Genomic DNA, 18605 nt, shown 5'->3' with positions numbered 1-18605 from the left:
GTTTCTGTGAAAAGAGATTTAACGAAGGTAAATATTTTATACATATAATTTTATAAAATGAAAAGATTCGTATACATATTAGTTTTGTATGTATAATTTTAACCTAAAAATTTGTTCTAGGATGAATGGGGTATTCTATATGTAAAAGTAAATCGTAATAGCAAATGCAGTTGTATTATTTTATGTTTTTTGTATTTTCATTATGTTTTTTATTTTCGTATACATAACCGTCTTTTATTTAAAGAAGAATTTACTTTCTCAAGGACTTTTCATACAAATTTGAATAATAAGTGCTATTTTTAATGTCTTATTTTAACCTTTGCCCTTGTTTGTTTGGTCTACTGTATCGCTTATTTCCTTTTAATAGTTGCGCGCTGTACTAATTTTGTGTGAATAATCTAGAAATAGATGAGGTTTTGCAAATGTAGAAAATTCTTAATTTTCATTAAATAGTTCTGAATTGCCATGACTCAGTGGCAACAAAGAAGCTCGGAAATGAAGTATAATACAAACTGTTTCGCAAATGTACGTTGAGAGAATACATTGCATGTTTCATCTAATATTAGTTACTTTTTGTACTTTTATTTCACTTACCTGATCGGCCATAATTTTTTAGAAATAAATTTTTATAAATTCGTTTCCTCTTTGTTAAAGTTATTTTTTCTTGTTTAATTCATCTTTCATTACGGACTGTCACATTTCAATAAGAAAAATTCTATTTATTTAATATTATTTATGTGTATTGCTATATAAAATTATTTGTGACCTATTTATACTTAGATTAGAAATGTTTAAATTCAAGCTTTGAATTAATATTTATATAAATTATAAAATATTTAATAAATTATATAATAAATATGTAAAAATATATAAAAAGCTATAAATTATGAAAATTAAATTATAAATTTAGTCAAAAGAGTTTCGCAGGAGGCAATCAATTTCAAACAGTAAAGGAATCAAATTATAAAATTATGGCAAAATAACACAATTTAGTATAAAACTATTAAAGGATTGAGTACATTGAGACATAATAGATATTTTACAAGGGAAATAAGATATGAAATATAAATGATGAATCATTTATTCGCTGCACGACATATTTTGCATGATATGTCGCATTGTCTTTTATTTACATTTTCTTACATAATTTTCATAACATATTCATGAATTAAAATGTGTTTTCATAACCTATGTTCTACTGTGGCGGCACTCGACAGTAAACTTTTCAACGGTTTCTGTGCCGTAGCTCGCTACACAAAGACCCTATTCCTGCGAACAAGATGATTGCCAGATGTCGATACATTCTAACTGAATATTCTCAACTAGCTTAAGGACCCGCTATAAATCTTAGGATTTATTTTAGCTAAGGTATTAAAAAGTATAGTTAAATACTTATAAAGAATTTATTTATAGATTTTAAATATGGGTATTAGATCAAAGAATCGGATTAAAGCACTGATTACCGAAGATATATTGAATATGCATTGCTTGGGTGTTAAAAAATCTGTTAACGACCATTTTGAAAATACTTTGGATTCTTTACTTTACTTTTTGTGGCGGATCGGTAACAAAAGGACGCCGACAGGTAGAGGACATCAACGCGGACGTAACACCTCCCGGGCGATTCGGGTACATAACCGTCAACACCAGAGGGCTACTACGACGACGATTCTGTCTCTCTTGCTAGCGGTCGAATATACAGAGGCACAATACAAATACCGCAGCTAGCGAGACTCCCTCTGCGTCTAAGGCAGGGACTACCGGACATAGCCTTACTGACGAGTCCACCGGTAGTCCCAGGACGAAACGCGGCAAATTCAAAACAACAGACACGGGCTCCGACGACGGAGGAGACGCGAAAATAAAATTATGGAGGACGCACAATCCCTCATATTTTCTTTAGTTCAATTGCTCAAACATCACAATCAGCTCCTGGCCCTTCAACTTCAACTACGCCGAAAGTTTTGAAGAAAAAAGGTTATCACCGTATAGAGATTATCCCAGAAAATGATATTATCAATATTGATAATACAATATCATATTCTACTGCAATACATGATAAAACAGAAGCACCCATGTCCGGTGAGTATCTGCGTCACGAATCAAGAGAAACTAAACTACCAATGTTCCAACATCAGGTCTAACCGGTCGAACATTTAAAGATAACATAGCTCGAACAGCAACAATTCGTGCAATATTCAATGCGGATTCTTGATGTTTAGAAGCCATAGGATATTGACTATAAACATTTATCATTATGATTCAGATCTGTTTTAGAAAAGTACAACTGCAATACCATGGAATATCTCTGTTTCGGAATGAATTCTTTTGTAACTTGTTTAGATTTTTTACTTTATACGTTATTTCATCTTTGTGGTATCTTATCCTAAATCTATATTACAGCGCGTTATTTTTAGAAGTGTAATTTTTATATTATTTCAACATTTCTCATATTATTCTAGATCTTACCTTGACATTGGTTCGTTAACTTTATATTTTCGTTACGGTTGACCTGTTTCTAATCTCCAAAGTATTATTTCTCCATTAAAAATTGCCGTCGCCAAAACCTGACTATACCACATGCTGAACAAAGAATATCATCGGTGTGTATTGTTCCCCAATTCTTTTTATATAGATATGCGCCAGAAGTTGCAAATTCTACGACTTGAAGATTCAAACTGCTACATAAGATTCGATTTTCCAGCCAAACTAAACTGGTTATTTCACTGTACATAATCAAACGAATTTATAGGAAATATATTTGCGAATATTATCAATAGAATTTGACAATTATTAAAAATGTTGTCTTTAATCTTGATATGTAACAGAAGATAACAAAATAGGTAAGTGCGTACCACTGAGTTTCAAGAGTACCAGTATTAAAATTCCAAACTTTCAATGTACCATCACAAGCGTCTGTTACTAGTAATTGTTCAGATTCATCGAAACAAGCAGCAGTAATTTCAATGTCATGAAATTGACCAAATAAGAATCTACTGTGTATATACGTTACTAAGAATAAACAATTTCCAAGCCATGGACTCCAAACTATTATACAAGAATCTAATCTTTTCGTAACTACCTAAGTTTTTAAAAGATTTCGTAGAATATTTTCATTTGTGTAGATGTAGAGAATAAAAATTATACATAGCGTATAAATTACCACTTTGTAGAGATGGTTATATAAAACGAGACTGATGGATTTTGTATGTGTAAAACCATAAGATATTTCTTTATTGACTTCAGGATCGCAAGGAATCGCTGCGATCATTGAGCTAGCAATGATCATTTTACGATTCAATGTATTGTACACCACTGTCATTGATGTATGTTCACCCAATTCGCTGGGAAGACCATTGTATGTCTGTATAAAATAACTTGACTTAAATTCTAATTATACATAGATTTTACATTGTTATTTTTAATTAATGCTTTTTTATTTCTTTAGGTGAAATATTAATTGAGAAAAGTATCTTTTAATGAAATATCTTTGTTACGACCGTTCGCGGAGAGACGCGATCACGAGGGAAGCGCGTCAGCGAGAGGCGTAAGTTCTCGCTACGATTCGAATAATCGACGCCGGGAATTAGTCCTTCCCCTGTTTCGGTTAAGATAACAAAGGTGGTTCAATGAGGTTAACACTGAATTAACAGGGTTAACATAAACTGGTATATTTTACAATATTTAAAATAATATAATGAACACGCCACAAATTATTTAACGATTGTACAGTTAGTTTGATACAGTAATTCGACTCGACTTTGGAATATTTCTTGATGTATTTGGTAGACTAAGCGACTTTAGTTTTATTTGTCAGAACCTCTCGATGCATAACGTTTGACTCCTCAAATGTTACTGATCGCCCTTCGATCTTTTATTTGTCTTCTCTGGGAGACGACCCCCATTACGCTCGGATCACGCCGCCGTTCACGCCTATGATCACGTATACCACCTTCTTTATGCGGGATAAAATAACGGTCACGTTAAACGAATCGACGTTTCTAGAACTCGCTCTGTTTGATGCTTGCCGCTACATTGTATATTTGTCGGGCAGCTGAGACGGTCCGTCTGCAACACTGTAGTGCCACGAGCGACGGTTAGGAATATGGCCTATGGGAATCTTCGTGACGTAACAATCTTATTATTAAAACCTGAATAAAAGATTGAGTTAATACATCCCACACTTTGATACATCTATCTTTCGAAAGAGAGTACACGCGTTTATCAGCATCTTGTACAACTAAGGCACAAATAGGTACACAATTAGAAAGTAATATTTGCTATTCTAGTCAAGAAAGGATTCCAAATCCGAAGTATGCAATCTAGTCGACAGGTTACTAATAACTGACCCTCTAAGTAGATTTATTTTTAGAGGGTACGATGTATTTACAACATACATATACGTCAATAAGTGAGGAAAAGTTTATGCTAAAATACCTTCGCAAAAGGTGAAGCAAGATATTCCCATGTTAACTTTGAATTTGTATTGAGAAAGACAATCTCTTATTGTTTTGAAAAAAGAATCAGGAAAATTCTAAAACTGTTCGTATATAACTGTTGGAAAACCTGCCAACATTCACAGATTGCCAAAGGGCAAGGTTTCCGGATCTCATAAAGCTACTTATAAACTGTTCCAAAACGAAAAATCCTCCGGAAGAAGAAGATGGTAAAGAATAAGGAAAGAATTAGCTCGCGGGAGATCTCGATCGACATGGAGAGTCGATTGGAGTAGCGAAGCGAGAGAATGGCGCGTGGTGCCGTGAGGAACGGCATCGGCTGACTGACTGACAACGCATACGAAGGATATTGCGAAACGAATGGAGAGATCGACGTGCTGGCGATGCAAGGATTAAACCGTTTTATCTCTCGCTGCAAACACGGAGAAGCTCACGTTGACGCAGACGTGCAGCACGCTAATAAAGTATTCTGTAACGTATCGAGAACTACAGTCGCTCGAAATGCGCTTAATACGCCGAAGTAGGCGAAACTTAAACATTTTACCGCGAATGGACAGCTAGAAGAATGGATCCGTTAAGAACCGACGTAAATCCTGTGGATTAAACAGCCTCAGCCCAGGCACTCGTCAATATTTCAAGACGTTTCTAGCCATCGATGATCGATATCTGACGTGCTACGACCGAATTTGTGTCAACGTCGATTTAGTTGATTTAGCAAGATAAGCTTATCGCGTGGAACAATTCATCAAGCATTAGGAAAGCGAGTATTTTAAACTTGACCAATACGCGATAGTCGTTCTTCGTCGGAATTGAAAGTACGGTTCGGTCGGGAGAAAGATACTTGGTTGTTACGTTCAACGATTATTCGTGCTATTGAACACGCGACAAAGTGCAACGTACAACGACAACGACAACGACAACGACAACGACAACGACAACGACAACGACAACGACAACGACAACGACAACAACGACAACGTCAACGACAACGTCAACGACAACGTCAACGTCAACGACAACGTCAACGACAACGTCAACGACAACGACAAGATTCGATTCACTGATCGTAAAGACGCTGTGTAACTCGCTGATGAGATCGTACGTGAATGACTTTCCGTCACGATGATGCTAAAACTATGATGCGGTGTGCCTAAGAATGCGAGATCATCTGATTCGTCGTGGAAAGCCTTCGTTCGGAAAGTGAGGGAAATTGACGTTGCTGTTAATTGGTCAATTTCTATATCGGTGACTAGAAAAGGATGCTAGCCGCCCTTGGGGGAAAGTTGCTGGCGGGAAGCGCCGTTCGTGAGAAAATAGATTTCCCCTACCTTCCCGTAGTTGGGACAAAGACTGTTTGTCTGTTCGAAGGACTTTAGTTAACTAAATCTTGAGATTTGTAACGGGTCCTCAGGATAGCTGAATATGTACCGTGGACATGCATCGACATCTGGTAATCATCTTACCCGGAGAATAGGGTCCGTTGGAAACAGAAACCGTTGGAATGTTTACTGTCGAGTACCGCTACAACTATTTCTTCTTAAGGAGGGCTATACTATTACTCCATACCTTTGTTAGAAAAACGTTCATCGCTTGACCGCGGCTACGTTTGGCGACTGATTATCGCCTAGAGCGCAAGCTCATTACCACATATCTCGAACAACTACAATCGGATTGAATGACAACAATTGCTTAATTACGGCTATGGTAGAATCTAGATTAAAGTGTTAAGGGATTTTCCCAAAATTCAAAAGGGAAGGCTTCGATGTCCTTTCATTTCCAACACATATAAAAATTCGCAGTATAATAATCGTTATTTTCGATATTAAAATCGTTATTAAATATTCGTTTAATTAATCTGTGATTAATTAAAATTAAATTTTAATTTAAAATAAAATTATGAAAAGCTAACAAAAGAGTTATGTCTAGATTTTATAAGCATGTCACGAATTATATATGTCGGAAAATTATATATATGAAAGGGACACTGGAGCCTCCCCTTTGGAACTTTTCGGAAAATCTCCAATATTTTAGCCTGTATAATTTAACTCGATTATAATTGTCCGATACTTGTGATAGTGAGCTTGGGCTCGAGGCGACAACTAGCCGCCGAACGTAGCCGCGGTCACGGGATGAATGTTTTTACCTAATAGAAATACAAGTAGTGTGTGCATGTAAGGGCCCGACCTTTTGGTCGACCGCGCCATTCCTGGAGTATAGACCTCATACTGGCTTCGCATGAAGATGTTCGTACATTTTCGTTTACTTTCAAGTGTCCATTTTCCGGAGAACGGCACGCATAGATGGTCGGTGCGCGACTTGGGAAAACCCTGCACACATCGCGTCGCGCCGTTACCAGCGGGAGCCTCGAGGAGGCGGTGCTGCCAGCGTATAGCTCGGTCCCAGCAGGTTGGCTTCCCAGCCGATTATCCTTGCGCCGTCTCGGCACTTATCTGCATGGGTACTGCCTGCGCTGACGATCGCAGGTTTTCTCTCCGGCACGTACGTATCGTATTTTCTTGACCTTGGTTCCTGTCTGTTGTTTCTTGGTTCCTTCATGTTTGTTGTCCTATCTTGAGTACTGTGTGTTGTTTGTTGTTCCGGGTTTTCTTTCGTGAAGTTTCTTCTTCTAGGCGTCGTCGTCTTCGTCGTTGTTATTGCTGTTCTCTAGGTTGTAGGTTCCTCTTCTTCTTCTCTGTTCTGCTCGGGTGCCCGTCGAGCCAGATTTGGACTTCGTCTTAGAGGCTGGCTTGTCTGCTCACTCGGTTGTGTCGATCTTCTCTCTGGAGATCTCCCCTGTTGCGTTGTACTGCCCATATCTCGTAGGATTCTCCTTAGCTTCTGTTCCTTTGCCTGCAGAACATTCCTTGTGAACTGACGTAAGTGGGGGTATACGTTCTTTGTTACGAACTTCCACTTTTCCTCCAGCCAGTCCAAGTTTAGTTCTTGTATTGCGTTCTGCAGTTTCTGTCGGTCTTCATTGAAGATTGGACAATCCTCTAGGATATGATCAGATGTTTCTTCCTCGCCGCAGCCGCACGTGTCCACTTCGCTCAGATGGAACGTCTTGAGTTTGCTGTTGAAATCCCCGTGGCCACTGATGAAATGTGTCATGTAGTGGCCGGGTCATACCCAGCGGTTCTCAAGCCTATCCTTGATACTATTGGAATATTCAAAGGTCGTTCTGACCTTCCGCGTAGCCTGCCAGCGTTCTTGCAACTTCTCAATGGCTTCTCTGACGATTGCTTTTTCACTGCTTACATCGTCTTGTCCTCTTTTCTTCTTGTGTATCCTCGTCCTGACTTCGATTAATAGGTCAATCGGAATGACCCTAGCGATGACATGGAGTGTTTCTGTTGACGTTCTCCTGTAGGCCTTCGTCACTTGGAGGAGCGCCATCCTCTGTGACCTTATGAGGATGTTCCTTGTTTTCCTATTCAATAGGTCGCTCCAGCCTGTTGCGGCGTAAGTGGTTATCGGCTTGAACAGCCCTTTGTACAGGGTACGCGTGGCCGCGTGCCCGAGTCCCCATTTCGCCTTGGTCACTCTTGCGATGCTACTGAATAGTTTTTGGCACTTGTGGGTTGTTTCATACACATATCGGTTGATTTTCAGGCCGCTTTCGAGATACACTCCCAGGTACTTGATCGTTTATCCCATTCTCATGCTCCTACTGTTGAATTTGATGATCGGCTCTCCTTCTTGGTCTTGCCTTTGACGAGCAGCATTTCCATTTTTTCCGCTGATAACGATAGTTCCTTCCTGGTGCACCAGGTAGAAACACGTGTGACTACTTCCTGCCCTTTTTCCTGTAGTTCGTTCCTCTCGTTTCCGGCGACTAGGATCACTATGTCATCCGCGTACGCGATCGGTTCACAATCTGTCGCGCTTGTCGTTAATTCAGCCAGCAGGGGCCATCCTTTCGTGAGGGGCTTGCTGACTACTTCATTTTCCCCAATGATTTGCACGGTTCTGCCTGAAAAGTAGCTCCTCGTTAACCGATGCCTCGTTAACCCAGGTAAGGCAGCCATTCATAAACTTAAAGAGCTCTTGATGAATTCCTCCCCAGGCGCGTCGGATTACCTTTACTTCGACTAGGTCGGGTACAGGACATTTCCCCCTCGACAGTCGTTTCACGGCGCCGCTGAGTTCTTCAAAGCGAAACTCTTCAACATTTGGAGGGGCTGTCATGTTCCGCCTGATCTCTGCCTGCTCTGGCACGTCCTGAATTCGCGGGGAACGGTTTTGGATCGCTGCATGTTATGCAGCAGAATCCTTATTCCCCTTTTTATCCCATTTCCTCTTCCGTTTTTGTCCGTTTTTTTATTCATATCGAGTTCTAGCTACTTCTAACGTTTTTTTGTACATAGGGCAGTTCACGTTGGAGGCCGCGTGATCGCCCTTCTTTCCTGTCTTCCTGTAGTTTACGCAGCTGGCGTTCTTCTCCTTACTTGTGCACGCTCTTGTATTATGCCCGCTTTCTGCGCAGTGTGCGCAGATTTCATAGTTTACGCAGCTACGTGCCCATGTCCTTGGCATTTGTAGCAGCGGCTAACAGCGATATAGTCTCGGATCTTGCATGTGTTCCAAGAAATATACACCTTTTCCATTAAAATTTTTTCTCTTACCTGGGGGGGGGGATACTTCCACTAACCAGTTGGTCTCCTCGGAGTCCTTGCGGCCCGTCCTGAAGCAGAATTTGATGACTGCAACATCCTCTTCTTTGAGCCTATTTTGATTCTGCTTCTTCATGCAGGCCAGTATCTTCTCTAGGATTTCCCTCGGAACGTCGTACAAGATCACCCGGTGTAACCTTTTCTGCGGTGTGTTGATATTTTGACCGGCCTCTGTTACTTTCGCGTACTTGATGAACGCTTTCAGGCCTTCCGGCTTCGTTGTTTCCACCACTAGGTCATTATCGCCAATTTTCTTCATTTTGGTAACCTGTGTTCTCCTTTTACGGCGATTTACTAATGTAAATACCGCTACTCGACTTGATTTCGCTGTCTGTTGCTTCCGAGCGGATTATTACCACCTTCCTCGGTAGTTTTATTGCTATTTGTCCGACTTTGTTGCTCGACATTATCACGTTTCCCACGTATGAGGGCTGCTTTGGTTTAGTCCTCGCGGTTTTCTTAACCTCTGTTTCAAGTCGCTTGCTGACTCGCAGCAACTTATTTACAGCGCTCAATATTTCCGTTTCCTTGTTTTTGCCTGATCCGGTGCTTTGTTCCAGCTTACCAGTCAGGAAACTATTGTGGAGCAGGAGCTCCTCCACAATTCCTCCCATGTCTTTGAAATAACGCATAATTGTTGCGGATTATTCTTTATTTACCTTTTTAGTGGGGTCGAGGCAGAAGGCTAGGACATTCCTCGCTATGTCCCCTGCTTGTACCCTTATATCAGGTACCAGCCGAGTTGTGTGAATGCTGACCGGGTTTCTTGTTGCTTTGCATTCCTTTCTTCTTCCTCAGTCCGCTTTCTCTTTTTTAATTTCGGGCTTTGTTTTTCCGGTGTTGAGCCCTCTAACTTTTGTGTCTTCAGAGGTTGCAGGACCACCCTTGCCTTCGTGGCGGGTGATGTCTGTCCCCGTGACGACATCTTGGATTACTTGATGGACGCATAAGCACACTATTTGACGGTGTAACACTTTTCGCACGCAACACTACCGGCGGCATTTAGTTTTACCCGCAGTGTTCTTTTCATATTGATTTATGCCCGCAGACTCTAAGTCCACCGGCGTATTGCTTTTTAGTTCTACGCGACTAAGTCCAGCGGCGTGTTGCTTTCCGAGCGCACGCGACTAAGTCCGAAGGCGTAATGGCGGCGCAAGGTGATCGCTTTTGCCCACACTTGTCACTGCTTCTTAAATGTGCTGCGCGACGGCGCGACGGCGCTCTCTGCCTTCGTCGATATGGCTCGTGCTGCCGAGCAGTTTCTCAGGTAGCTCGTGTGGCAGTGCTTTTAGCACGCGTCCCATTATGGCTGCGACTGCACAGTTCCCAAGTAACCTGTGCGGTGGCGCTATAGTCATGCGTCCTAATATGGCTTCTTCTCTGCCCTAACATCCACAAGGAATTTCATCCACTTCACACGCTTTTACTAAAGCGAACTCTACTAGTCCTTATATGCACTTTTGCTCCAAGGCACTAGCATTTCACTTCTTTCCACTTTGTTTTCCCCACTTCTTTAATTAACCGCGAGATATCGGTCACAGAGTACGGAGCGACGTGAAACGGTTCTTTCTGCATGCCGCCATCTTGTGGACTCGGGAAGAGGCAACAGATGAAAAAGGATACCTATAGCGTCAGAGTCAGAGACCGTGTCTGTTTCGACTGCCGTGCGGATTAGATCGAATCCGCTGCTCTCAACGCGAAATAATTGCGTTGGGCTGAAGAGTTTTCCTGGTGGATATCACGCCAGCTAGAAATCATCGAAAAGCACGACCACCCGGGAACGTTGAACGGTGACTGATTTCGCGCGTTTGCTGCGCCGATAGCGACGGCGCTGATGTAAAGCGTTTATTTCGTGCACGTGAAAATGGTATTGTGTCGTATGCGATGCTGCACTGCAGATTAAAGAGGTTAAATAGTACTAAATTTTGGGCTACCCGTGCGCTAAACAGCGGTTGGTTGTATTTTTTCTCCAAGTCTTCTAGTTCGTTTATATTGTAGTATCGTGGACAAAAATGCCTCAGAGATATCGAGTAAACCATAAACAATGTCGCGAGAGCCGAGGCTCCGTCGGGCCCATCAATGTGTCGTCGGTCCTTCAATTGAATAGTTTCGTAGAAAAGGCCTACCTGACCCTGGCCACGAGCGGTTTCGGAACACGTGTGTGGTGGGCCTAAGAAAAGACAAAGGGATGCTAGAACAGGCGTGAGATGAAGAAGCCACAGGGTATGAGTCGAAAAGTCAGAGAGTGCGAGTTGCGTTGTCGATATAGTGTTGCTAGTGTTGTCGAGAGAGTGTGGCCCGCGTGAGAGAGAGAGAGAGAGAGAGAGCGTTGGATCCGTTGTGACGAGAGTTGCAAATTAACTATTGAATTGTCTAGAATATACTACGTTATTGTGATTAGTTCGCGTTGAACAACCATCATTTTCTGTTTAATCAACATATGTATAATCCATTCATTGTTAATAAATCATTAATATAATTATATTATATATTCCCGATATTGAAATATGTGGGAAAACGATGCACTCGAATCTTCCCACTTTGCATCGGCAATTCGGACAAACTGAAGAGAAGTTACCTCGGACATATAAAATTCGAACTTCTAATAAACTCTATGTTTCTTGCGTAAAAGGCGATATATACATATGTCGGAGATGAAAGAACACTGAAGCCTTCCCTTTGGAACATTGGAAAAATCCCGTGATGGTGTAATCTAGATTCTACCATGGCCGTAATTAAGCAATTGTCGTCATTCAATTCGATTGTATTTGTTCGAGACTTGTGATAGTGAGCTTGGACTCGAGACGACAATCAGTCGCCGAATCTAGCCGCAGTCAAGGAATAAACGTTTACCTAACAAAGGTATAGAGTAGCCGTATAGCTCTCCTTGAAAAAATATAGCAGCGGCACGCGACAGTAAACACTCCAACGAATTCTGTCCCGAGGCTCGCTACACAAAGATCACATTCTTTAGACAAAATAATGGCCAGATTTCGATACATCTTCACAGTATATTTCCGGTTAACCTAAGGACCCACTATAAATCTTAGAATTTATTTAGCTGAGGTTCCTAAAGCTTACAAATAGTCTTAGTATTAGCAGCCCCTAAATCTATCACCTACTGCAAGAAGATACGAGAGATCTTCTTTTCTCACGTACGACGCTTCCGCTAGCAACTCTCTCCCTGAAAGGGGGCTAGCATCCTTTTCTAACCGTTATGGAAATTGACCAATTAACAGCAACATCAGTTTCCCTCACTTTCCGAACGAAGGCATCGCTCCACGAATCCGATGATCTCGTGTCCTTAGACACACCCCAATATAGTTTTCCTCTGCAGCATCATCGTGACGGAAAGTCATTCTCCCGTGCGATCTCATCGACGAGAAAGAGTAACGTCTTTACGATCAGTGAATTCTTTAAATTTGTTAACGGCGAGTCAGACTTAGATTTTGAGTGAAACATTCTCTCGCGATGTCGCGTTAGCGAGTTACATAGTGTCTTTGCGCTCGGTGGATATTCTGTGTTTTAACAAAGAGTTAGTTCAGTAACACTTGTACCGTAGACAAGGAGGTTGAGTACGACTTGGACTTTGGAAGAAAGCGCATTTTGTTATCATCCCGTTGACCGCGGATTCGTTATTGAACCTAAGATCATTGTCAATAGCGTTTCGAGTATATAATTGCCACGGTTACTTGTCGGTATCTGTAATAATCATATTTGCACTAGTCTATATCTTCTCTATTGCATAACAACGTCTAATCACAACAAAGATTCGTTTCACGCCCCTAACCCCAAACCTAATCATAACGTGAACCCGAGATATGAATACAGTATATTAGAATATGTGAAACATATGGTCTGTTTAAATAACATCAACAAACGAGAAACAGTTTTGTACGAAGAAAAACAAGAAAGATATAAAGAATAACAGACTTTGTTTTCGAGAAAATTGATCTTGGATATCTGTTTGAAACATGTAAATTTGGATAGTTACCGACTAAGCAGACGGAAGTTATTCTACGTGAAAAAATAAGAGAAAAATGTGAAATAAAATCTTACCGTATAAAGCTTCATTTTCAAGAAAATCGAATTTCTTCGTGCTCGGTTGATAACACTGTTCGACACGTATCTAATTTTGCAACCTTCAATAGACGATTCTTGTAGACTTTTGCGAGCTACACTCGAATTTGCAAACGGTTTTTTCCTATAACGGGTGTGTCAGTTATTATGGGTTGCTCTTTGGCCCCGATACGGTTTAATTTTTCTCGTTGGCAGGTTTCGCAGTTTCGTATAAATTCTGTGACGTCTTGCTCTAGGTTTGTCCAGTGATGGTGTTTTTGTATTTGTTTCACGGTGTGGTGTATACCTAAGTGTCCTACTATTTCGTTATGATTCTCGCGTAGTATAGTTTGTTTTTGTTCGTTATCGTAGTCTACTGGCGGATCTTGTCCAAATATCAATTTAATTTCAGGAAATCTAGTTGTTAGAAACCTTAACATGAGTTGAATATTTACATTTTCTAATGTGTTGAAGCTATTGTCGTTTATTCCTATATGCATTCCTATGTTCAGTATGATGTTTAATAAAGTGTTTAGTTAATTGATGCAACCAGTGCTGTTCGTTAAAATCTCCTAATTCGGTCTTTGTAATTTGTTTAAAGTGTGGTCTGTTAGGTTTTTGAGTTATTGGAGCTGGGGTGATATTGGTTTTCCAGTCGATATACTCGTCATAATAGTTCGGGTTTTCTAGATCGGATTGGATTTCTTCATTGGTGATAGGGTACAATCGGGATAGAGCGTTTGCAGCTGTATTTTCTTTTCCTTTTCTGTATTCTATCTCATAATCATACTCCTCGAGCCTGAAGCGCCATCGCATGAGCCTCGATGAGGGATCCTTAACATTTTGTAACCATTTTAAAGCTTGGTGATCACTTTGAATTTTAAATTTTCTACCAAGTAGATATGGTCTTAGTCTTTTGATTGACCATACTATTGTTAGTAACTCTTTCTCGGTTGTGGAATAGTTTTTCTCAGGAGGGTTCAAAGTTCGGGATATGTAACAGCATGGATGTCCGTCTTGGGAGAGTATTGCTCCTAATCCTTCGTTACTTGCGTCTGTTATTAATGTGAATGTTTTTTTCAAAATCCGGGTATTACAGTACAGGAGCTTCACAGAGTTTTTGTTTCAGTGTGTCAAAGGCAAGTTGTTGTTTATCAGTCCAGTGGAATGGAGTGTCTTTCTTAGTGAGGTCTGTCAGTGGTTTCGCGATTTTTGAAAAATTGCGTATAAATTTTCTGTAGTACCCAACGAGTCCTAAGAATGATTTTATGTGAGTCGCGGTTTTCGGTATTTTAAAATCTTTCACGGCCTGAATTTTTTTGGGATTAGGTTTTACTCCTTCTTTTGTTACTACGTGTCCTAAATATTCTAACTCTGGTTTCAAAAATTTGCATTTGTCCGGTTGTATTTTCAATCCTAAATTTTGTAACCTGTCTAATACAATGGCTAGATTTCGGCTGTGCTCTTGGATGGTGCTTCCGAATATTATAATGTCATCTAGGTATACAAAACAGTTATTTTCTATTAATCCCCGTAACGCGATATCCATCATACGTTGAAACGTCGCCGGTGCGTTTTTAAGTCCGAAGGACATGCGATTATAGTGGGAGTGACCTTGTGGAGTTGAAAATGCAGTATATTTTTTAGATTTTTGTTCCATGGGTATCTGGTGAAATCCTGATGAGAGGTCTAGGGCTGAGAAAAATTTAGCTTCACCTAAGTGATCGAGTATTTCGTCCGAATTCGGTAAAGGATACGCGTCTTGATCTGTTTGCTCGTTTAATTTCCTAAAATCTATAACAATCCTTCACTTTTGTTTACCTGATGCGTCTAATTTCTTTGGAACTACCCAAATTGGTGCGTTATATGGACTGTCCGATGATTCTATGATTCGTTTGTCTAGCATGTCGTTGATTTGAGTCTCAATTTCTTTTTTATGACATTCAGGCAGCCTATAAGATTTGATGTTTATAGGTTTGTCTGTCTTGAATGTGATTGTATGTTCAGTTAGGCTGGTACATGGTAATGAGTCTGTTTCCATATTAAAAACGTCTCAGTAATTGATGAGGATTTTCTCAAGGGGTTCTCGAAGTTCTGGATCAATATGTTTGGTACGTATTATTTGTGCGAATTTATTAATTTGGCTTAGTTTATCGGGTTCTTCTATTTCGTTTGTAATGTGACAGATTTGCTCACCACTGTTGATGAAACATACTGTTATGAGCTTCCCTTCGATGTATTGGGTTGAAGTTAAAATTTCGCCTGGTCCTATCTTGCTATCGGTTTTCTGGAATGGTAATGTAATTTCGTCTAAGGTTAGCTTATTGTTAGTGATGCTGCATTGGTACTTTATGAGGAATGGAAGTCCGATTATTCCGTCTTCGATTAGGGGAAAGTTGTTAGGGATTACGTGGAATTGGTGATTTTTTTGAGCATGGTTAGATTGCAAATTTTGTCAGTGATGTGTTTGTCACTTCCCATTATGAAGGTCTTTGGGTTAGAGGTTTGGACGTTTAGTGAGGCTTTTTCATTTATAAAGTTGATTCCTGCTCCGGTTTCGATGAGGAATCTGGCCCTTCCTCCGTATTTTCGTCGCAGTACAATTGATAATAATATTCCGGTGGTGGTGCAATTGACTCTAGATAAACTTCCTCCGGATTTTCCGTTGGTTAGTTTACACGAGGTGGAATCTTTCCTTGATTGGCGAATGGAAAATTTCAAGAGTAGCAGTTTTCGACTGTGTGTCCGATTCGCGAGCACTTGGAACACTTTAATTTCATTCGGTTATCTGACGGTTGGCTAAAACCTCGTGGTTTAGATCGGTAGCACTTCGTTTAGATACGTGCAGAGTGATTATTAGATTGATTCTTTGACTGATTCTGACGGTGAGCAACACGATTTGATTCTCGTAACCAAAGGCTTTGTAGGCTGCCAATTGTTGGGCGAGGTTCAGGTTTTTTGGATCGCTAGCTACTACTATCTGTCCTATTTCGTGCCGTAAATTGAGTAAATACGTTTTTAATGCTTCGCGTTCTGTTACGTCGCGTGGGACATCTGCACTCCATCCCTCGCTACCTGGCAGCCAACGGCCAAACTGCAGTCTTCCCGATCCTCAATAGACGCAAGGACCCATCGTAAAACGTAAACTTTTAGCTTCATTGTTTCCATACATGTTTGCCAGTCAAATTTCTTGTCTTGAAGAATTTACTAATCCTATAAGTGCTTTCGGTTTATGGCTGGGTCGTGGAAAAGTCCTTGGGTTTATTAGGCGCTCTTAAAAATCACGGAGAAAGCGGACAGTCACCGGATGGGAGAAACGAACATATGTCCATCGAAAACGGCTGTTTTTTCCTCAGGAACAAAGTCACCCCCGCTCTACGAGGGTAGGAGACTTCTTCATGTCCTTTTCATTAGAGTGGGTCATAACCAATCGGCATCGCGGATTGTTACCCTCACTTCCTGGACGAAAAGTGTGAACAACGAATCCGCGTTCTTCGGTCAAAGGGAACACCCACACCAAGCTTTCCTCCGAGACACCGCAAGAGCAAATGAGTCAGTGTTCAAGCAGTCTTCAGCAAGCCTTCCTCAGTATTCAGCAGTCTTCAGAAGTCTTCACCGAGTCTTCACCAAGCCTTCAACAAGTGTTCGGTCAATCTCCAGCGGTCTCCAGTCAGTCTTCAAGAAGTCAACAAATCGAATACAGTCAATCGACATCATCATACGCAACGATACAAAAAGAGTCTCAGGTCGTACTCGTCGTTGTCCGTTCAAACATTTATTCTTGTATAACACCGAAGTTGTTGGATCGTTTAAATATATGTAGTAACCTGTTAATCGCAGCGTTATTTCAATTAATCATCCTTATTGTCCCACAAGAAATAAGGGATCGTACGATTAGTCAATCGTAACGGGAATTTACGACTCCCGTTGGCGCGCTTCTTCGAGATCGCGTCTGCCCGCGAACGTGCGAAAATTCAACTCCTAAGACAAAAGAGCGTCGTTAGAAGTCGTACCAACATAGCTTGTAGGAACTAGCGATCATACCAACTTAACATTTCTTAACAATTTGCTCATGATTTAATTTATGACTTATTATTCGCTAGGTTTCGCCCGCAAACTTCGTTCGCCTGGATTGTTAAATATAAGGAACAATTTAAAAGCGAATGAATCTTTATAAGATAAATACTCACATATTTTTTATATTAACAGTTAAATAATAAAAAGTATTAAATCATAAAAAGATTTTAGAACAACTATCATTCCTTGACCTCTACCAAATATGCGAGCGCATATAATTTACATGTTGGGCTGTTTCTCAGCTTCTAGAAAATGGGTGGAGAAAACTCCATTAATGTTTGTTCAGTAGTTTTTACATGACACGAGTACAGACAGACAAACAAATAGACAGATAAAAATTCCAATAATTGGTTTTTTGGCCTCCATAATTTATGAGTTGTCTCTGGTTGACTGTTTTATTTTTTTTTTATTCGATGTACAAATACAACCCTTCTTTATTATATGCATAAATAGATGCATAGATTATTTATTATAAACAGTCCTCGCCTACTGGCTTAGGACAACCTTCTGGTTTTACATATTTCTCTTATATCCTACGCTTACTTACCACACTCTCGCTATCTCCGTTCATTCCTCTCCACCTACACTTTCATTCACACTCTATACACTCTGCCTACAGTCCAATCTAAGATTTCTACATTTACATATCACGTAGCACTGATAACACCTATCATTCTCCATAAATCCTTCCTTTGCTCTCATTCTCTGTCTCTATCTCTCTCTTCGTCATATTGTTCTTCCTTCTATTCGGTTCCTCTTCAATATTCAATATTGCTTTCTGTTCCTCTTTAGTTTTTGTTTCTTACTATGGCCTTTAGCTCTTCATTCTCTTTCCCTCTCTCACCCTCTCTATACTCCACGGTATTTCTATTCTCCACGGGGCAGCGTGGGATACCCAGGTGGATGTGGTGGTTCTTCCGGACAGTGGGGTGCCACGCGAAGAAAGGGATATGAGGATAAATATAGGGCTGACTATCGCATCGGCTAGGCTGCTTGCAGACGTTCAGCGGTGTTATAAATGTCACATGCTGGGGCATATGGCGGAGAGGTGTATAGCGGTATGCCCTGGTAGGGAGTTATGTAGGAGGTGCGGTAGCGTGCAGCACGTGGTGCGAGACTGCAATAAGGAACCGAAGTGCGCGATGTGCTCGGGGTATGACGGAATTAATGCGAAACATGTAACAGGGTCACTGGCGTGCCCGATGGTGCGTCAGGGTTTTAAAGGAGATAGCCGCGGACAAAGATAGAAGCCCTACGAATAAATTTAAGCAGGTGTAGGGTAGCTCAGGACTTGATGATGCAGTATGCGTGTGAAAACAGGATGGACATAGTGTTCATC

At 40.7% G+C, this 18605-nt stretch overlaps 2 pseudogenes; both read right to left on the bottom strand.

The window, feature by feature from the left end:
* Window positions 1–1348: 1348 nt before the first annotated feature.
* LOC122570287 lies at window positions 1349–7013 on the bottom strand (annotated as a pseudogene).
* An 8707-nt stretch (window positions 7014–15720) lies between these two features.
* On the bottom strand, window positions 15721–16361 carry LOC122570286 (annotated as a pseudogene).
* Between the last annotated feature and the right edge of the window lie 2244 nt (window positions 16362–18605).

This window comes from Bombus pyrosoma, linkage group LG8 (genome assembly GCF_014825855.1).
Source record: "Bombus pyrosoma isolate SC7728 linkage group LG8, ASM1482585v1, whole genome shotgun sequence".
Classification (NCBI taxonomy): domain Eukaryota; kingdom Metazoa; phylum Arthropoda; class Insecta; order Hymenoptera; family Apidae; genus Bombus; species Bombus pyrosoma.
This window is presented reverse-complemented; position numbering and strand designations above follow the sequence as displayed.